We start from the raw sequence: 22,253 nt of genomic DNA, 5'->3' as shown, positions 1-22,253 counted from the left end.
GAGATTCAAACCCAGAACCTCACACATGATAGGCAAAGGCTCTACCCCTGAGCTGCAACCCCAGCCCTATCATTTAGACTCTGAGGTTTCAATCTGTGATCCATTTTGAATTCATTTGGAGGTAGGGTATGATGTGGGCCAAATCCTATTGTTTTCACTTCTTGAAAATATCTTCAAGCCACAGGCATCTTTAGACCCAGGAGCTGCTGCAGAATCACCCTGGGGAAATGTCAGGGCTGCGGTCAGAGGCTTGGCGGTCACACCTGCATTGACGTGCACCTGTGTAGGCTGTGAATATGTCTATTCTGTCATCCAGGGGCTTAGTGCATGTGTGTGCCCACGCGCAGGGACAGCCCCTGAGATGGGAGTCACAAATACAGGCAGAGACCCCAGCTCAGGCTCAACTTTTCCATGGGATGCTATCTAGGAGACGTCACCTATGCTGGGGAGGAGGGTCGCACTCTCCCTGAGCAACGCCAACCCCACCCTAGTGGGGCAGTAGTTGGAAAGGGGACGTGCTGGGGACAGCATCCTGAGTCCTCCAGGAAGACTGCCTGGTGTGGTGGGAGGCACAGGCTGGGGAGCAGGAGGGGCCTCGCAGGACACGGATCCTGTGTGGGGCTGCCCTGGGGTCGGGGAAGTGACTTGGTGGGTCAGCACAGAGTGACTGAGTCTGGGCCGAGCTGTGCAGACGGGGGCTGGGGGTGATGACAGGATTCCCCAGGAGGCTCCGTGAAGGACAGGCCCTGGCAGGACTAGCACCAGGGGCCAGTCCAGGCAGGGAAGCCTAGAGCATGTGGTGTCCCCTCCCTGCAGGCTTCAGGACTCGGGCCTCTCCGCTCCGGATTGCAAGGCCTTGGCCTTGATGCTGGCGAAAAACAGGAAGCTGACGCTGCTGGACCTCAGTGATAACAAGCTGGCTGAGGGTGTGCCCACATCGTGCGCAGCCTTGCGCCACCCAGACTGCACCCTGCAGACGCTGGTGTAAGTGGACTGGGGTGGGCAAGGGGCACGCAGGATCCCTGGTCGCTGCACTCTGTCCACCAGCTGAGACCGCAGCAGGGCTTCAGGGCACCAGCTGAGGATCCTCGGCTTCAACAAAGAAAAAGCACACATGGATCCTAAAAAGAAGAAAGAAATCATCTTTGGGTGAAACAAGGTCTTTATATTCATATTTCAATGATAAAAGTATTTTCCTAAGTAAAAAAGATTTTTATATTGTTATCTAAACAGATGATGTAAACAGAATGATTAAAAAAGAGATTATATATACTAAACTGAGTATAATTAATTTAAGGGTATTTCAGGCTATTTTCCTAATTTAACTATTCTAATGTGAGCTAAGATTTTGTCCATATTTTAACATGATCAGCATCTATTAAAATGTAAGTTTATTTCTTTAAAGAAAGATCCTTATTGCCTAATAATTCTTACTGTTTAAGACAAAGATTAATTTTGGTAAATAAATTCACATTGTTGATTAAACATTAAGTATATTGAACTTCTAACTTAAATCTCGATTTTAACAATTGTCCTTAGAGACTAAAATTGATTGATTCTAAGACACTGAGATACTAATTTTTACATATTTTGTTAGATAATTATAAAAACCCCCAACATTTTATTAAGACTAAGTTTCTCTAGATTAAAATTATATATTAATTTTAAACAATAAAGGTTACAAACTTTAAAAAATTCATTGATATTATATAAGTTCTCTGACTAGATCTATTGTCCATAAAAAATATAGTAAGATTTATACACTGCTCCCTACACAAAAAATAACCTTAATCATATTTTTAAAGGCAATTAAGAGATACCTATTTAAAGGATAATATTCTAAAATATAGAGATTTTGAGACCTTCTCTCAAAAAGATTGAGGATTCTTTCTAAATTGTTAGGATGGATCGACTAGTCTATATTAAAAATTTTTAATAATCAATAAATGGTAAATCTATTCTTAGTCATTTAAATACTTGTACTATTATCTGTAACTTAAACTAATAATACTATGACTTATGCCAAGCCTTTACTCAATTTTATTGAATAAGATAAAGGGGGAACAGGATCCCGGAGAGACACTAGATTTTACAAAATACTTTAAAAGTTTTTTCTTAAATTGTAATATTGAGAGTCTTAATGTTACTGAACATGATTCAGTAAATTTAATCAGATATCAAAGGAGAGTTTCAACCAGTCATCATGATAATGACTGAGAAACCTGGCACAGGAAGGTCAATTTCCAGCTACAGAGTTTGTAGCCATGCAGCTTCACGAGCTTGTCAGGTAAATAAAAACTATGAAAAGACTTATATGGACCCATTTCCCAGGTCCACTTTTAATGTGTCTTGCAGTGTGGACTGGAAAGTCCACCCATGAAACTAGATTAATTGTCCTGACTGTAATGGTCAGTTATACCTGTATGTTGATTCTATGGTAAAGAGACTGTCTGGAAATATCTTTTGAGAAAAAGACAGCATTGAAAAAACGGATTGTTCCGCATCCGTATGGATGGTGGTTATGGACCAGATGTGAGTAACACCAATCATGGGTCTGTATGAGGGATCTCTCTTCATCTGTCTCTCTCAGCTTTGTCTCTATATTACAGTTTGTCTGTCTATGGCCTGTCTCCTTCCTTCCTGAACGCATCCCCACCAGCCCAGTGCTGTGAGCTGGGCCCTCCATGGAGAAGAAACCTGAGTTGGCTGATCCCAGGGTAAATGCTGGCGTGGAGGCCACGGGGGCATTATCTATCAAGGAAACAGAGAGCCCTCTTGGGGACGATGCCATGCACACTCCACATCACCCTGTTTGGCCCCGGAGGATGGCTGGTTAGCCAGTGACAGGTAAGATTCCTCAAGGGAGGGACAACCTAAGACAGGCACAGTGGCAGAGGGGCCATTAGGAGAAAATTTGGGGGCCAACAGAGGTGAGGCAAAGAACCTCACCCCGCCACTGGTGCAAAGGCCTAATTCTTCTCCCTTTCTGAGAGAGGTCTCCTGCCCCATGGCTGCTTTGCTCCCCACACCCAGCTCAGATCAGAACCCTAGTGACAGAGACTAGTCAACAGTGACTGCCTGCTCACCACAGCAGGAGACAAATGCAGCTACAGGAATGGGCCATGTCTGGATGCTTTTCTCTTTCTTGGTTCTCATTTTTTTTCTATGCTTTTCCTTTCTTTTCTCATCAGGGTTCTCCTTTGACAATAAATTTAATAAAAGAGGAGAAAATGTTAGAATAGCCTTCAATTGCAACTAACAGCTAGGAGCATATAGAGTTTCCTCACAGTATGGTTACACTAGGCAGAAGATGATTGACTTATGGATATTATCTTGCTAATGTAGACTGACAGGCACGCCCCACTCAAACCCTGTAACAGTTGTGTACATTCCAAAAAGAAACTGAGCTGCTGAACATTGACTTGAGGTTTGTCACCAGTCAGTTGTCACCAGCTCCCGTGACTGAGGTAGCCAAATAGCCAAGCAACAAATTGACCACACAGAAACTTATGCTAGACAGCAGATAAAAAACCCAAGCCAGCCAATTATGCTGGACTTTAGTGACTAAGACTACATTTACCTTTATGGATAATTGTTGGAAAGATTATTAAGATAGATTTTTCCAAGGGTATTTGTATTACTGACAGACCTAATTAACTCCTTAAATAAGAGAGTAAAGAGAAAAAAATGATAAATATCCCGTAGCCTATAAAAATACAACTTATTGCCTCATTAATTATTGCCAGCTAATATTTCAAAACTATAATATGCTGAAGTTAATATTCAGGCTTTGAAACAGGTATATGTCTATTAACCAGACCTAGACAAACTGCTGGTCTCATAATCCCTAAAGTAACTACTTTAAATATTATTTCTTGCTTATTCAATTTCGGCCTTTGTGGCTATGTGTTAAAACTTACAATGTATGGATTTTCTTAATGTTTGACTTAAATTACATCCAACTTCCTTCATGGTCAGATAAGTGCTGATGGAAGGATGAGAACTAAGTAATGATGTTCTAGAAGACAATGTAATGAATAATGTGAGTGAGCCCTTTGCTCTATGGTTTATGGAGAGGCCTAAATGCCATGGCAATGAAAATGTCTGTTACTGTGGCCAAACGCAATGCCTCCCAATAAAATTGGGAAAAGATTAAAAATCTTCTGATGAGTGTTTGGCAAGGTAATAATAATCCAGATTATTCTGTTGACTGTCATGAAGATAATGTTTTCTACTAATTCTTTTTGTGTTTCAATAACAGATTGTGATGACCTTGGACCAAGAGCCAAGTGACTGAAAGAAAATTTCCCACATTCATTTTTTTTTTATATTAAGAAAGGGGGAATATGTGGGAGGCCAACCTTATGGGTGACTGAGTTACACTCCCCAGCTGGGTGCTGAGGCGCTCAGTCACAGAAATGGGTGTGTCTTGCTACAGCCCCATGGGTGAAGCTATGCTCACCTGTTCCTTTGTAATATAAACCGTTGCCCTGTTTAGGAGAGAATCTTCCATGGAAGTGCCTTGTGTGTGTCCCCTCCTCTTACTGTGCCCTTGGGTGTGGCCCACCCAGGTGTCAGTCAACCTGCTGACAGTGGACATCATGAAGATAGACTCAGCCCCTGAAACCTGACCCCTTGCCTCATTTGAATAGCTTCCCTCAATAAAAGAGGTCAGTGCGTGCTCTTGCTCTCTCTGTTTCTGCGGACCCTTAAGGTCAGAGGAGCCGTCACAGCAACCCCAAAGAAAAAGATATTTGTGTCTCTTGTGTGGTTATTTCGTGCAGCCCAGTTAGCCCAGTTTAACTAGAGTGACCCCTGAGCCTTTTAGTCGCAAGAACAGAAACCTGGCACCCTTTCACCACTGAGTGAACCTCCTCCTCCTCCAACTGACCAAATGAGGGTGAGGGCGTAACACCGCCACCCTCTTTATCATGGCCACAATGTGACTGATGGTGTTCCAAGAAAGAGAAGGGGCATCTGCAGATGTGGAGAGCCACCCAGAGAGCTGCCCAGTAGGCCCAGATGTGGACCCACCACAGGACAAATGCCTCAGGAAGGCTTCTCCGAGCTCATGGCACACCGTGCGTGACACCACAATGACCCCTCAGCGTTTCGTGCAAGCCCAGCCAAAACAAGGTCCCCCACAAATTCCCCAACTCTCCTGGCCCACGTGAATGACCTGATGACTGACAGGGAGAGCCGGGGGTTGATCCCAGGGCTTGCAGGTCCCCATTCCACACATGCGCTCTGAAGTATTGAAAACGCCGTGCACATCGGAGTCCACACCTTTCTCAGCCCTTCTTCCTCTGGACTCAGCCTCACCAGCCTCTCGGCCTCACCAGCGTCCAGGCCACACATGCAGACAGCCAGCAGCACCCAGCCCAACCCATGCCTCGTGGCCTCCGATGGCCCGCAGGGGACATGCACCTGGGCGAGCCTCACCTCCGAGTTTATACTCTGTCTTTCTGCGCCTCCTCCTCTGGGCACTCTCACCCCTACCCTGCCACATTTTCTTCCTTGTCCTGAATCTCAGGGTGCTTAAAATCAGGAACCACCCATGTGAGGCTATTCTAGAGCTGCATCCTGAAGGCTGGTCCCTGGAGCAGCACTGTCACCCTGGGTGGGGAGGGATGCTAAAAATGCAGAGCCTCAGCCCCTCCTGGCACCTGCTGAACCTGGGTAGAGCAGCCTGGGTTCAGCAAGCCCTCCAGGGGGTCTGTTGTTGGCTTAAGTTGGAAACCACTGTTTTAGAGGGTGCTACAACGTCCACGTTCTTTCCTATCATTTTCTCCCTCGATGATTTCTACTTTTTAAAAATGAGAGCCTACACCTGTAATCCCAGCGGCTCAGGAGGCTGAGGCAGGAGGATCACGAGTTCAAAGCCAGTCTCAGCAACTCAGTGAGACCCTGTCTCTAAAGAAAATCCAAAATAGGGCTGGGGATGTGCCTCAGTGGTCGAGTGCCCCTGAGTTCAGTCCCCGGTACCCCACCCCCCAAATGTTGTGTTGGGTGTTATAATTGTACACAGCAGGGGGTCCATCCTAACATGTTTGGACCTGCATACATGGGATCCAGCACCCCCCTTCCCTTCCCTTCCCTTCCCCATTCCCTCCTCCCTGGGTCCCTCCTCAATCTCTCTCCTTTGCTCTACTCCTTTCCCTTCCATTCCCAAGATATTCCTTTTTTAAAATTCCTGTTTTGTTCTCTTTAGCTTTTGCATATAAAGGAAAACCCCACCCTTGACTCCTGGCCTGGCTGTTTCTCTGGGTGCTGTCCTTCTGTTCCTTCTGTTCACCAGCACATGCCATTCTTTCTCTCTTCTTAGGGCTGAGTAAAACTCCACTGTTCTGGTGTAGATAGGAGGTGACCCCCAGAGGCTGGTGTGTGAGGCAGTGCGAGAGTGTCCAGCCTTTGCGTGACCAGACGTCATCCTCTGATGGGATTTCCTCTTCCTCTTCTTGCCCTCTGCCATGATGTCTGCCTCCCCTCTGGCCCAGAGGAACAGAACCAGCCATCTATGGACCGAGACTTCTGAAACTGCGAACCTGAAATAAACCCCCCCCCCATATTTTTGTCAGGATCGCGTTTTCTTTCCCACTCATCTGCTGACAGACTCCCGGGCTGTTCCCAACTCGGCTGTTGGGCGTGGAACACTGTAGCGTGTTGGACAAATGCCAAGGAGTGGGCTCCCTGGTCGGTTCCATTCCTAGTGCTTTGAGGAATCTCCTTAGCACCAGGTACTCTGCGGGGTGCCAGCCCTTATTTCTCAACATTGGGATCCTGGATGTAGTCAATGTTCAGCCTTAACTCCTGACAGACCCCTAGATGAGACGACTTGCTCACACCCTCACAACACACCTACGGGACAAGCATGACCCCTCAGACCCCAAGCCTTCAGTGTGGACACCTAAGACACGAGAATGACCTTGTAAGGGAAAAGCCATCACCATTTAACAGCAGAAAACACATTTGACAGCATTGTAAGATTTCTAGTTTTCCCATAGCCTTCTGGACATTTGTAATATCACAAAAATTTTTTCAAAACCCGAGTGTGCCAGGAGGTGAATAGGGAACCTGGTACCTTTGAACAAGCAGGTGGTTAAAGAAGCAAAGAACTGTGAAGGCAAAACGAAAGAGAATGCACAAAGAAAAAGAAATGGAGGTGACCTTGGCAGCCAGGGCCATTTTCAAGGGGAAACGCGGCAGCCACAAGGAGGGTGTGGGTCTATAGGGTTTCAGCAGAGTCAGGTCTTTGGGGGGAGGTAGCTACACTTGGTGGGCTTTGGGTGGGCAGGGGGATGTGGGCTGAGTCACAGCAGGAGGGAGTCCTTGAGCAACCAGAGGAAGGATGATAGATAAGGGACATTGTGACGGTTCAGAGTCCCCAGTTTCCTTTTTCCCTAGAGGGGCTATAAGTTTCCACCTCTTTAATTTGATAACTCGAGCCATAGGATTTATGCCATGAACCCCCATGAGGTACAGGTGCAGGGACAGGAGATCAAGCAGGGAACCAGGTGAGATCCGGAAGTTTCAGACATTATTCCCAGGGGAACAGCCCCCCAGGAAAACCTTTCATCTTCTCCTCGTACAGCTTATCAAAGGCTTTGGCTTGGGCCACTGTGAAGTGATGATTCCAGTCCCCACAGGAGCCTGGCAAACACGAAGCTGAGACTCAGATGAGAGCTACCCACAGGTCGGACCCCGGCACATCTCCTTGATGTGTCTTGCCATCACCTGGGAAGGACACTGGGCTAACAGCAGAGTGTCCAGGGCTCACCGGGGAGCCGCCACACCATCACACCCTTTCATACTCTACCCACCTGGAAATGATTTCCTGCCTGCCCTCTCGTCTCTCCTGGCCCAGCCCATACACTCTGCACCCTTAATGATGGCGGCCACATCTTCTGATACGTCTGGAACCTATCTGCTTCTCACTACTGCCATTTCCACCACCTGTGGCCAAGCCAATGGCATTTCTGACCTGGATGACCGCAGTAGATTGTGAGAGGTCCCTGGGCTCTGACTGCTCGCCTTTACAAGTTCTCCCCAGCACGGCAGCCACTGGGATCTCTCCCCAGATCCAGGGATCCAGCCCCTTCCTGCTCCGTCTCTCCCAACCTGGGTGTGACTCTAGGTGAGGGATCCCTTGTTGTTCCCTTCGCCGTCCCTTGTGACTCTCCACTTGCCTTTCACCTGGTTCTCTGGATCAGCCTCAAACGTGACAGGCTTCCCCCCACCTCAGCCGCATGTCTCCTCCCTCCTCCCTTGGGCTCTCTGATAGACCCAACCTGATTTTCTCTCAAAATTGGGAGCCATCTCGCCACAAAGCCATGAAAAGCTAATTTCGGCTTTACTGTAAGTTACTGCAAATTCTGAACCTGCTTGGAATGCCTGCCCGTGCCTTGAACTCACCCCTGCCTGGCTCTCTGACCAGAGAGCAGCCCTCTCTGAAACTTTAGTGACTCCTCACAAATCTTGGCCTTCCCTGGCCAGACAACGACCCTCTCTGAGGCTCTAATGGTCCTCATAAATTCTGATGTTGGGGCCAGCAAAAAAAAAAAAAAAAAATGTGAACAACCATTCGTGTGATGCTGTCGAGTTCTGTTATCTGTAACCCCCGTTTGTGTAACTCTCTGGGCTATGAAGCTGGGCTGCAGGAAAGCCGCAGCTGCTGTCTTGTTCCCGCGGTTTTGGGTGGGAGAGGCAGCCCGGCCGGTCAAGATAATAAGCTTGCTTTAATTTGATTTTAATTGGAGTCAGTGGTCTTTTCTGGCGTCCTGGTCTAACATTTTGGAGTTCCCCTGTGAGATGACCCTGCCCGGCCAGACCACAAGAGCAGACTGCTGGAAATCCTGAAGCCGGCCTCCACTCCAGGGCTCCGGGCTGGAGAGCCACTCTAGGGGGTGCGCACCTTGAGATGTTTCAAGGCCTCGGAGTGGGCCTTCGTCCCTGGAGCACTGCAGTGAACTGCCGCACTAAACTCTCAGCAAGCACCTGGGGGAGGAGGCCTCCATAGGTAAGTGGCGCCTTTATAACATCTGGTATCCGGTTAAGGGAGACCTCTTCTGAGGACAGAGAGGTGGCCTGGCGAGGCTCACATATACTCCTGTCCGGACAGTAACGAGAAATCGTTCTGTCTTCTGTTCTGTTCTGTAGAAAATTCCTCTGGAAGGGTAGAGAGGTGCTGACGGGCACGCACGCGCTCCTACCCCGGAGCTTTAGCAAGACTTGCATTGCTCCTCTGTTTATCTGTTTCGGCTCCGGGTTTCTGATTTCTTGTGTTTTGTTCTGTGTTCTATATGTTTTCTGTTTGTTTGTTTGTTTGTATTTGTGCCTTTTGTTGTGTGACTTCTGTGGTAGAAACTTAAGGATATTGGACATGAAAATGGGTAATAAAGCAAGTCAGCCTGACACCACTTTGGACTGCGATGAACTTTACCCCCCTTTGTTAAGCAGGAGGAGAGAAGCCCCTAGCTGGCTGCTTGAAGCACCTCCAGTGCAGAGGGCAGTGCCTGCTGGGGACCTAAGAACTGAGTATCTCCCAGGTTAACAAGTGAGACTCCTTTAAAACCCCTTGTCCCTCCAGATCAAGAGAGTCATAACCTTTGGGCAGAGTCCCCTGTGTTTCTCCTTTGTTAGCAAAGCAATAAACCTCCCTTTTTCTTTTTCTCAAAACCCTGTCCTCATTGTTAAATTGGCATTAATTTTTCTTCACGTTCAGGAACCAAACTTTCAGTTACAAATTTTGATACCCCACCTCACCCCCCGGAACTTTTTGAGAGCTGACTACTGAAATGTTAGGAGATGGAGCACGCCTGGGGTGGAACCGAACCAGAGGAATTAATCCTGTAAGTAAAAGGAGGGACTGAGGGACTCCCAGCAGCTGCAGATGCCCTGTTGCTTTGGGGAATTCTCTCCTTCCTTCCCTGTACTGTAAGGATTATGCCACCTCTGTCTTCTTAAAAAGAGAAAAAGAAAAAGGGGACACTGAATGCAGTAAAGTCGCCACCGAGACCCTTGATTTACATTTCAGGTTGCCCCTCTGTGAAAACATCTGGTCCCCTTGTGGGGACATCTATGGTGCCACTGGTGTAGGAGATTTTTCTCTTATCTGCCCTGTTTTAAACGTTTCTGTCTGTCAGCCATAGTCTGGAGCTCCTTTCTGTCTGTCCTATGTCTTTGTTTCTGGCCCCTTAAGACATGTGCAATAGTGTGTTGATATTATAAATTGTTTCTTGGGAATGATCTTGGCTGAATGTGTGTCTAAAAGATGATGTTTTATTGCAACAATCTGGTATCTGAATGGGTTTTTGAAGCATTGCACAATCTTGCAGTTAAAAGTTGGGTTTAGGGAATTGTTTAATTTATTATTTCAGATGATTATGCCAGAGAACTTAAATACTTAGGATGGAAAACTAAAGAACTCTACTTCCAAGTTGGCAAGTAACTTCCCAATCATTCAGTTTTTTTCCACCAATTTTGACTTGGGTAGCCTGGGAAAATGTCACTGTGGGTACCAGTGCATTAATTTGGACAAGGATAGTAAATCATAGTATGGTATCTGTTGACAAAACAAGTTGTAAAGATATAAAATTTTGTGAATTGTATCTTAAACTTGTATCACAATTTTCAACATCTGAACCTGAAATTTATGACTTATGGTTAAAATGCCTTAGGCCTGAGGAGTCTGCTCAGAATAGCAGTTTTTCCCTGCTCCTTCAGACCTCAGCCAGGACTTATGTTGAAATGCAAATGAAAGAAGCCTGCAAGCTCAGTAGGAGACTGATCTGAGGCCTAAAAGAAAAAAAAAAAAAAAAAAGTAAATTGTATGGCATTTACTAATTACTAGCCAGTCATTTTTTCTAGGACTCTTGTTTTTTTTCTTAGATTCTAAATTTTTTTTTGAGCTCATGATTTTGATCCTGCAGACCTAGGTTCATGTTTTTTGATCAGTTCTATCTTTGACCAACTGTGGAGTTTTTGAAAGATTGCAATGGAGATTTCCCCTGTGAAAAGCTACATGGCCTTTTCTATTGTTATGTTCAATTTGATTTTAATTGGAGTCAGTGATCTTTTCTTGAGTCCTGTTCTAACACTCTCCCAGCAGAGACTCACATCTGGTCATCTCATCTGTCGCCTCATTCAAGTCTGGACTCCAATGCAACCTTCCAAGTGAGGTTTCTCATCACCAGTTTAGAGACGTTCGCCTCCATACTTATTTACTCACAGCAGTGACCAAGATGGACCTGCTCTGCGTGTGGCTCCTGTGTGCATAGTGTATGGATTTCTAACCTATCAGGAAATCAACATTCTTAAAAAATTGTCTAAGGCTTCGTGTTTCAAAGAGTGACAGACATAGTGTATATACTTAATAAATAATGACTGAAGGGATTTATGGAAAAACAAGAAGTTTTTCAATATGGCCATTTTACAGGTGAGAAAAGAAAGTCCTGGGTGGGCTGCCCAGCGAGAAAGCGATACACGCAGAAATGACGTCCCCCATGTTGATGGGGGAGTCATGAGCACAGCATTATTTTACGTATCCCATAAGTTAATTTTGAAATGGTAGGGCAACATGTTAGTTAAATTACTGTGACCTTTAGACTGCATACTAGTCTATTAATTGATATAGATTATATAAATACAAATAGCATAACTCAACTTGAATAAATATAAGTAATAGAGCAGATTGTCCGGTATGTAACTGGTATCCTGTAGATGTTCCTCTCCTGTTCATGATTATCTTCATGGTTAGAATAGTTTCTCTTTTTTTAGTGGTCAATGGACTTTATTGTATTTATTCATATGTGGTGCTGAGAATGGAACCCAGTGCCCCGCACGTGCTAGGCAAGCGCTCTACCACGAGCCCCAGCTCCAGCCTTAGGAGAGTTTTTGTGGATTTTCTCTGCTCATGTGTTGCCCAGAACATGACTGGCTACTGATGATCCAGAAAGAGGTCCTCCTTCCTAGAATTTTGGTAAATTTAGTATGTATGGCTTCCCACCCTGAAGCATCAGACCCCGAGGACTTCACCACAAGGTGATGGCTGGGCGTGACTCCACCCTGGCTTGTACCTGTGAACGCTTTTCCACGCTAGACCTTGGGAGGAAACAGGGTGAAGGAAAGTTCCAGACCACAGGTGCTGCACACAGCCGGCGCTTATCTCAGTGCTGCAAACAGAACCTTCCAGGAAAGCTCTGATCCAGGAGGGAAGTTGGACATCAGCGGGGGGAGCCCCTGCGCGTGGTGGTGAGGCTCCTGCTTGCTGGACGCAGGGCGCCTGCTGATCCTGGAGCAGGATGAGGAGTGGGCTGCTGGGGTCGGCTGCTCGGGGTCTGCTCACTGGTGGTTGGACGACTCTGCGGGTTACTTTTCCTTTGTCTCACTGTGCTGGTCAGTCAGAGGAGAACCCCGTATTTCTCTTCCTGTGCCCGACGTGTCTGACTCCTGCTAATTGGAAATCCTGCGTATCCTGCAGGCATCCATTTCTGTTTTTCCTCAATCCTCAGCTGTCAGAAGTCTTACTCCAAATTCTTGGGCGAGGGCTGCCATACCCACACCACCGACGGGGTGGCCGGCAGCCATACCTACACCACCGACGGGGAGGCCGGCAGGGTGGGGTGCTCCTCAAGGAGTGGAGGCTGGAAGTCTGGACGAAGGTTCTGGAAGCTTCCTTCTGAGGGTTTCTGGGAGGATCCGTTCCAGGCCTTTCTTCTTGGTGGGGAGATGGTCGTCTTCTTCCTGGGTCTTCAGATTGACCTCCTTCCATGTCTCTGTCCAAATGTCCTCTTCTGAACGCACGAGTCACAGTGGACCGTGGCCCAGTGTAATGGCCTCGTTTTGACCCAGACACCTGGGAAAGGCCCTGTCTCCAGAGGCAACCGCGTTCTGAGGCCCTGGGGGCCGGGGCCACCGCTGACTGTGATGTGACAATGGTGTGATGTTTTCAGGAAAGCCCACCGAGCTCAGGGTCTCCATCGTGTTTACTCTTCTGTGTTAACGACTTGATGATTTTGATATTCTGGCCAAGGGACGTTTGGATGTTATAATGCGGTGGGTAAAGTGTCTCTACCCATGTTGGTGACTGCACTTTAAACTAAATTAACAAGTCGACATATGTTTTTATTGATGTCTTTCTGTTGATTTAGCAAAAAATTATTGTAAAGTGCCTATTCTGTGATGTGTAATAACCAGAGACAGGAATGTGCAGAAATACCCAATAATACAATGGTTCCAGGGTCGATAGTAATAACTAGAGATAATAATAACCACGATTGCCTGGGGAAAATGCGACAGCTGAGGTGTGGAAGTGTCCACCCGAGCCAGAGGGTGGTGACCTTGGCCACTGGGAGGCACCCTGGGTGGAGCCAGGAGGATGTGGATCTGGTGGGAGGGACTGGGCCATGGGGCAGGCCCTGAGGGCCACATGGGTTTCTGCGGCTCCAGTCTCCTTCTCGGTCCACCCAGACCACCAGGAGCGGAGCAGCCCCCAGCCCCAAACAAACCCTTGCTCCTGGAACGTCATCTCAGGTCCTTGGTGGCCCATGCCAAGCTGACTAATGGGACAATGACGGCTCCTGTCTACCAGGGTATCAGCACCAGGGGAGGTTCTCCGGGGCTGGGCTTGGGATTGTGGTAGGTGTGGGAGGTCCGGGAGGGCAGCAGCTCTCTCTGCTGTCACAGTGGCCCGCCCAGGCAGGACCATCTCCAATGCTGCCTGCCCCTCCCAGGCCCTCTCAGCTTCCCCCAAGCGCCTGGGCACCAGGAGTCAGGGTTGGTGGTGCAGTCCCCTCTCGTGAGTGCGCATGGCCTCCAGTCCTCTGGCATTCCCAGATCAGAGCCCTTCCTTTTACCTTTTCTTGTGACTGTGAGACCGGTGTTCATGTGCTCCTCAGGAAGGACAGCAAAGTTGGACATCTTTTTTCGTTTCATGACTTGGAAGGAGCTGTTCTTGAGGACGGAGTCCAGTTCTTCTGGATTTAACTGATTTCCCAGGAACTGACAGATCCTGTCTATGGTGCTTCTTAGGTTCTAAGAGGAATAAACCCCGTGTGAGGATGTGAAAGAGCGAGACAAAAGCGAGAAGGAGAGGAGGGGCGGTAGAATGAGGAGACAGAGAAGCAGGAAGAAAGAGAGGACTATGATCCGGAAGTGAGCAAGGACCAGGTGGAGTGGGTCAGCCTGAGGTCCCAGAGATTCTGGAGGCTGAGGCTGGAGGATCACAGGTTAGAGGCCAGGCACACCTTGAAAAAATCCTATGCAACTCAGTGAGATCCTGTCTCAAAATAAAATATAAAAAAGGGCTAGGGATGTGGCTCAGGGTTTAAGTGCCCCTGGGTTCAATCCTCAGTACCCCACAACCCTACCAAAAAGAAATCCTTCAAAAAACAGAAGTGAGGGCTGGGGTTGTGGCTCAGAGGTAGAGCGCTCGCCTAACATGCATGAGGCACTGGGTTCCATCCTCAGCACCAAATGAAAGTAAAATAAAGACATTGTGTCCACCTGTAACTAAAAATAATAAATATTATAAAAGAGAAACACACGTGAGAAAGGATTGAGTTAGATATAAGAAAAAAAAAAAGGAAAGAGGCCAAGAACAGCGGGCATGAGGGACGTGTACGAGGTGAGGTGAGGAGAGGACAGACGTGGGTTTCCTTTTTTTAAAAATTTTTTTATTTTGACACCTCCAAGACAGGGCCTGGGGTTTCTTCTCTATTTTTAGCAGTTTTATTGGAACACAGCTTTGTATATTTATGTGTTCATCGTGCTACTGGGGACAGAACCCAGGGGTGCTTTAGCAGTCGGCTGCATCCCATTTATATTTTCATTTATTTTTTTCAGTTTTGAGACAGTGTCTTGCCAAGTTGCTGAGGCTGGCCTTGAACTTGTGATCCTCCTGCCTTGGCCTCCTGAGTCACTGGGATCACAGGTGTGCACAATGACACCTGGCTTGAGGAAACGGATTTTTATAATAAGAAATGATTTGCATGGGATGGAAGACCTTCTTCTCAGGACTACCGTGCTTTTATTATCATTTTTACTCCATGGGTCCCAGTTACCATCTAGCAAGAAGGTGCGTAGCTGTGGCAGTGACTCACAAGTTCTCTCTGAGTTGGGGGAGAAGTGCAGGGGGGCGGGGGCTTGCTCTGGAGCTGTGGCAGAGGCCTCTGAGCTCGGCCAAGGCTTCCTGGCCCAGAAGGCCCTGCAGCAGGCCCTGTGGCAGGCAGGGGTGTCTCAGGCCCAGGGGAACACCTGTGTCTCTGCCTCCTCCCTCTTTTGTCTGTTTCCACTAAAGGTCAAGTTCTTTTCCAATGGTCCAGTCGCTATTAGGGTTGTATTTTTTCATACTTTCTTTAAAAATTCCAAAAAATCAGAAAATTTTGAAATTTCGAATTCACATTAATCCCATTCATAATTAATTGACTCCCACAGAGCAACTGCACGAATCTACGATGTCCCTACGACGTGCCACGACCAGACCCAGGGCACTGGCATGTCTACGCCTCAGACTAGGTCACCAGTCCGTGCTGGGTGCCTTCAACTTCCTATTAGCTGTTTGGAAAGGCCTGAGCCCTCGTTGCCCCCATGTTGTCCCCTGGGCTGCGGAACAGCAGGCTCTGATTCTGCTCTCCAAGGAGCCCCAGTCCCTCCTTTCCAGTTTTGAGCACCCCGTGGTACCATTGGCACGTCTAGTTCTGGGCATGTCCAATGCTTATTAACACTGAGCTCCGTCTCTGTCCTGTCTCAGGCAGCAGAGATGACGGACAGTTGGACAGCTGGACACACCTCAGGGAGGAAACCGTTCCTACCCGCCCCTCTCAACACTAGGTCCTCAGCAGCATTGTACGTCATGCTCCCAGGAAAACCTGAACCCCATGGGGTGCAGGCCAGGCACAGGAGGGCCCTGTGGATGGTGCAAGAGGAAGTGAACTGGAAGACGTGGGGAGGGAGCACGGAGCTTGGGGAGGTTCAAGCAGGGAGCTTGGGGAGGTTCAAGCAGAGCAGGGCGATGGAGGCCCAGGGCTCATCTCAGTCTTTGTGACCCCTGAGAGGCTCTGCATTGACAGGGAACTTGGAGGGGAGAAACTGAGGACCAGGGATGTCAGGGGGAGCGAAGATGTTGGGGCGCAGGCAGGCACTGGCTATAATGGGGTTCACCTTCTGCAGATCCTCATAACTCAGCAGCAGGACGTTCTCCCTGTTTCTCACGGAAATCCAGCCACGAATGTGCTCGAACCATGATCCCTAGGGAACTGCGGGGCGGGTATGGGGGTGCAGGTCACACACTCCAGGAGAGCAGAGAAGCTACACTCCTCCCCACCCCCCCAGCCCCTGCCAGGCTGGTTAGGATACAGCTGACAGATGACACGCCTATGTACTTACAGCGCCCAGGGGTTCCTCTTCTCACCATGGTCACCACTCCCTCTACGTCTACCTTCCTCAGTGGCTCTGACAAAGATTAGCCTCAGGGAGGTCTCTAACAGTGGGATTAGCTCTCAGGTCTCCACTGCCCTACACACACACACACACACACACACATGCACACACATGCATGCACACAGGCACACACACATGCACACACACGCATGAACACACATGCATTGACACACAGGCACACATGGACACCCGCGCATGAACACACATGCACGCACACACACATGCACGCACATGCACGCACACACCGGCACACACGAACACACGCATAAACCCACATGCATGCACACACACGGGCACCCACGCACATGCACACACACATGCATGCACGCACGCACGTGTGCGCACACACAGGCACACACTCACATGCATGCACACACAGGCACACACACATGCACACATATGTATGAACACACATGCATGCACACATTCACATGCACACACGGACATGCACACACACACGCACATGCACACACATGCCAGCACACACATATGCATGCACACAGTGAAATGTTGGGATTCAGATGCTTGGCCTAGTCTTCACCTTGCACGCCCATCGTTGGTCATCGCTGGTGGCCAGACAGCCTCGTGGCTTGTGCCACGGGAAGGACCATGCACAAGAGACAAAGCCATCTCTCCTCCAGGACCAGACAGAGCTTGGGAGGGTAGCTCTCTCCAGGAGCATCCTGATTCCTCCTGAGGGCAGGGCCTCTCCAATTGTCACCTCTGACAGATTCCTGCCCCTCCCAATGTTGTCACCCTGGTGCTAAGCTCATGACACATGGCCACTGGGGGACATTTCAGCCATATCCAAACCATAGTGTTCTGCCCTGGGCCCCAAGGCATGCCTGTCCACCCCACAGGCCTGAAGTCCCAACTGTCCAGCACGCTCAAGAGTTCAACTTCAAGGCTTCATCTTAGACTCAGGCCAATGTCTTCCAGGTGTGAACTCCATTTCCCTGCTTCTGGGGTCCCTGGCTTGCTTCCTGTGGCTCCTGTGGTGACAGAGGTCACAGAATGACAGGAGCAGACCCCTGGGGCCTCTCTCAGCAGTGGAGGTGGGGTCTAGAATTTGGTGGCAACAGAAAAGAAGATTTTTCAGGGCCACAGAGCATCTCTCCCTTCTTCTGGTGGCACCCAGGAGGAAGGAACAGTGTCATCCTGCCCCAGAGGCCACCAAATTGGAAATCGAGTGGGTAAATCTGCATAAATATGGGGTAGACGCTTGAGTGGTTTTACTATATTTACTTTGAGCTCCCGGTTGGTGCTATGTTCTGAAAATGGATTGATGCCCCAAACTCAGACAGGAGTCTAATCCTGGAAGTTGAACTCAGGGTATTAAGAGGGACAAGGGCAGCTGGCCATGTACAAAGGTGTGGCCCTGGGAAGTGATCTGTTTAGGTCACTAGAGTCATGGGTCGTGATGGATCCCTGTGGCTTTTCAACCCCCCCTTCTTCATTTGTGTGGTACTGGGGACTGAACCCCGGGTCACTCTACCACTAAGCTTCACCCCAGTCCTTTTTATTGAGACAGGGTCTGGCTAAGTTGCTGAGGCTGGCCTCTAACTGGGGATCCTCCTGCCTCGTCCTCCCAGGTAGCTGGGATTACAGACATGCACCACAGTGCCCAGCCTCTTATGGCTTTGTAAGGAGGGGAAGAGAGAGCACACAGAGATCCAGGAGCACTCTCCTCAGGATGAGAGGCAGCCAGGGGCCCCTCACCAGTGCCTGTGCCATGCTCTTTGGATATTGTACTTCTGGAACTGGGAGCCCACATAAACCCTTTTCGTTTTAAAGTAGTCTGCCTTGGGGATTTTGATACAGTCCTGAAAAGCTGACTGATACAACTGGATAAACAAGAAAGAGGCCTGTGCAGGAGTTCAAGGGAGAGGGGGCAAGGGTGGGGTTGCAGGTGATGGCGTCATCACCCACCACCACGGATTCCATTTTGTAAGATTCCTGGGGGCCTCTGAAGCACAATCCAGGCTTTTCTAGACACCAGTGGCAGGATCAAATACAGCACTATTGTGAGGGGCTTTCTGCTCAGCCCTGAGGTCCACCATGTGGCTTCACTGCCCCCTTCTGAAGGGGAGGCTGGCGAGGCAGAAAGGAGGCCTGAAGCCTTCAGCGGGGGGCCGCGCTGCTCAGACAGCACTCCATGCTGAGGACGGGGGATGGAGGTGTAAGGAGAAGGTCAAGTGTGCAGTGTGTGGCAGGTGACTGCAGTGTGGCATGCAGGTGAAGCCCAGCGGGGAGGCCACCAGGATCCAGGTGAGGAGCAGCAGGGTGGCTGTGGAAGGGATGGCTAGTGGATACTGCTATTTAACAAGGGCGACGAGACACCTGCCACGGGACAAGAGCCGTCCCAACACCTGGGGACAACCATGAGCTCTGGAGGTGCTGGCCTTGTAGTGTGAGGCTCAGGGATAAGGGACTAAATAGGCGCCTGTTGGTGACAAGGACCAAGGAAGGGAGCAAATAGATATGAGTGGAGCTGGGGGTGGATGTTGCCTTAATAGGAAGGAAGGATCCCCGACTGGGGACACCACAGGGCTCCATCGAGGTTCTGGGACTTGGTTACGAGTTAGATAAGGGAAGGTGGCCAGAGGTGTGAGGCACGGGTGGCCAAGAGACGACACTGTGTGGTCAGGGTGGGGCTGGGCCTCACAGGACGCCGGTTCTGCTGCCTGATCAGGAAGAATGGGAGGCGGTGAGTTCAGGGTGTGGGGAAGATGTGCTCAGGGATGGACACAGGGGCTTCGGTGCCTGTGGAGTTCCTGGTGGACACACAGCCTTAGGTGCCTGTGGCGCCCCCTGGTGGACACACAGCCTTAGGTGCCTGTGGCGCCCCCTGGTGGACACACGGTCTTAGGTGCCTGTGGCGCTCCCTGGTGGCCACATGGGCTTCGGTGCCTGTGGCGCCCCCTAGGGAGCTGTCTTTGGGCTGCGGAAGCTTGCGAGGCCCTCACAGTGGAATGTGGGCTTTTCCCACAGCGTGGAGAGAAACTGCAAAACTGAAAGCACCAAACCTCTGCTCCCAGAGAGCACAGGGCTCCCAAAGCCACTCAGACTTTTTTTCTTAGTACCAGGGATTGAACCTGGGGTGCCTAATCACTGGGCCACACCCCCAGCCCCGTTTTTAATATTTTAAAATTCTGAGACAGCGTCTCACTAAGTTAGCCTCACGGAGTTGCTTAGGGCCTGAGTTGGTGAGGCTGGCCTTGAACTTGCAATCCTCCTGCCTCAGCCTCCTGAGCCACTGCCATCACAGGTGTGTGCTACTTCTCCCGGATTACTCAGAAAAATGTGAAGCAGAAAGGAAAAGAGGAGAAAGGGAGCTTTGAAAAGAAAGTCTTTCCCAAAAAAGACGTTTGGTGGAAGGTCAGGATTTTGTTTTTCAGAAAGAAAAGGACAAGCTGACTTTCAGAAAGTCCCAAATCAGGGAGAGCTGAGAGAAGAGCGTGAGCAGGGGGTCAGTGCCGGGAACTCAGGGAGGAGGACAGCCAGGCGGTTCCCCACCGGCAGCGGGAGGGCTGTGCTGTGCTGGCGTGCGGCAGAGCAGGAGCCTGGGCAGGTCTGGTCTCGGGGGTGATGGGCGGTGCATCCACAGGAGGCGAGATACAGGGCCGCGGGTTGGGGCCAAGTGAGGTCTGAATGGGGACCCTGTGCACCCCAGCTTCTGTGCGTGGAGGACACTCACCATTTCCTTGGATGAACTGTTCAAAGAACTGTTCCAGTGAGTCTGGATTCTTAGCAAAGTTTGTCCTGCACCAGAAAAAATAGCCAGACACAAGAGCAACTCTAGGATTTCTGATGATATGAATCACCTTAAATGGAATCACGGGAGAATGAAAAGTTAATACCGTCATTTCCACCTTTTTTGATCTTTACCTTTATTTATTTATTTGGGTACCAGGGATTGAACTCAGGGGTGCTTAACCACGGAGCCACATCCCCAGCATCCCCCTGTTGGGTTTTTATTTAGAGACTGAGTTGCTTAGTGTCTCACTAAGTTGCTGAGGCAGGCTTTGAACTGGCGATCCTCCTACCTCAGCCTCCTGAGCTGCTGGGGTTACAGGTGTGCGCTAACACACACAGATTTTACCTTTAAACTTTAGCTTTAATTTGCATTAGATGTCTCCTAAATATGAATGAAACATTTTCGTGTGTGTCTGGAAATTTAACACAGCGGTGTGCTGAGTGAAGCTACCTGCCATTTTATTTTCATTTTGAGACAGGGTCTCCCTAGATTGCAGAGGCCGCCTTAAACCTGCAGTCTTCCTGCCTCCGTCCTGGGTTGCTGGGCTCACCAGTGTGTGCTCCCGTGCCTGGCTGATGGGATGGTCTCGTGACCACAGTCATTAAAGGGACATGCAGGTTAAGGTTCCTAGGAAATATCACGGTGGCCGGATGGACAAAGGCAAGAGGAAACCATGGTACATTCCTTCTCACCATGAGAAGTCTGTGTGCTTTAAGGATCACCAACGGGGTGATGGATAAGGCATGGCATATTTATAGACACATACAATATACAGTCGTTCCCCACCCACGACACACATTCCATTGGGCGAATGAATCCAGATACCTAGGTGCTCACAGCCTGAGTCCATGTGCAGGAATAAAGAGCAACCAGAACTAGTCCACACCTGGGCGCGGTGTGCAGTCCCGCAGTCCCTGTGGCTTGGGGGCTTTAGGTAGGAAGATCACAAGTTTGAAGCCAGTCCCACGAATTTAGCGTGGCCCGAAGCAACTTAGCAAGACCCTGTCTCCAAATAAAAAATAAAAAGGGCTGTGGGTGTGGCTCAGTGGTTAAGTGCCCTTGGGTTCAATCTCTGGCAGAAAAACACACCAAAACAAAACTAATTTACAGCTATAAATAAGCATGGTATTTGCCTTTGTGGGTGGGCACTGACGGAGATGGGCACGAGGGTGCCGGGTTTCTGTTCTCGTGACTAAAAGGCTCAGGGGTCACTCCAGTCAAACTGGGCTGACTGGGCTGCACAAAATAACGACACAAGAGACACAAATAACTTTTTCTTTGGGATCGATGTGATGGCTCCTCTGACCTTAAGGGTCCACAGAAAGAGAGAGAGAGAGAGAGAGAGAGAGAGAGAGAGAGAGAGAGCATGTGCTAACCCCTTTTATTGAGGAGAAGCTATTCAAATGAGGCAAGGGGTCAGGTTTCAGGGGGCTGAGTATCTTCATGATGTCCACTGTCAGCAGGTTGACTGACACCTGGGTAGGCCACACCCAAGGGCACAGTAAGAGAAGGGGACACACACAAGGCACTTCCATGGAAGATTCTGTCCTAATCAGGGCAAGGGGTTATACTACAAAGGAACAGGTGAGCGTAGCTTCACCCATGGGGCTGTAGCAAGACACACCCATGCAGGAGACAACAACCACATTTCTGTGACTGAGTGTTTCAGCACCCAGCCGGGGAGTGTAACTCAGTCACGTGAAGGTTGGCCTCCCACATATTCCCCCTTTCTTATTATTAAAAAAAAATAAAAAGAATACAACTGGGAAATTTTATCTTACAGTCACTTGACTCTTGGTCTAAGGTCATCACGATCTGCTATTGAAACACAAAAAGAATTAGTAGAAAACATATCATCTTCACAACACAATCAACACAATAATCTGGATTATTATTACTTTGTCAAACACTCAGAAGATTTTCAATCTTTTCCCAACTTTATTGGGACGCATTATTTTTGGCCATAATAGCAGACATTTTCATTGCCATGACATTTATTTATTTGTCTCTCCATAAACCATAGAGCAAAGGGCTCACTCCCATTATTTATTACATTGTC

At 48.9% G+C, this 22,253-nt stretch overlaps 1 long non-coding RNA gene and 1 pseudogene across 1 annotated transcript; one reads left to right on the top strand and one right to left on the bottom strand.

Moving 5' to 3' along the window:
* The first annotated feature begins 969 nt into the window (after positions 1-969).
* Positions 970-4,708, top strand: LOC144250519 (uncharacterized). The gene is made up of 3 exons (XR_013342500.1): positions 970-1,159; positions 2,610-2,847; positions 4,262-4,708. It is a non-coding gene; the product is annotated as an uncharacterized LOC144250519 (long non-coding RNA).
* A 2,829-nt stretch (positions 4,709-7,537) lies between these two features.
* LOC113197936 (sulfotransferase 2A6-like) overlaps positions 7,538-22,253 on the bottom strand; it is a 116,719-nt pseudogene continuing 102,003 nt past the window's right edge.

This window comes from Urocitellus parryii, chromosome 15 (genome assembly GCF_045843805.1).
Source record: "Urocitellus parryii isolate mUroPar1 chromosome 15, mUroPar1.hap1, whole genome shotgun sequence".
Lineage (NCBI taxonomy): Eukaryota > Metazoa > Chordata > Mammalia > Rodentia > Sciuridae > Urocitellus > Urocitellus parryii.
Note: the sequence above shows the minus strand (reverse complement) of the source record. Positions and strands in the feature narration are given on the sequence as shown.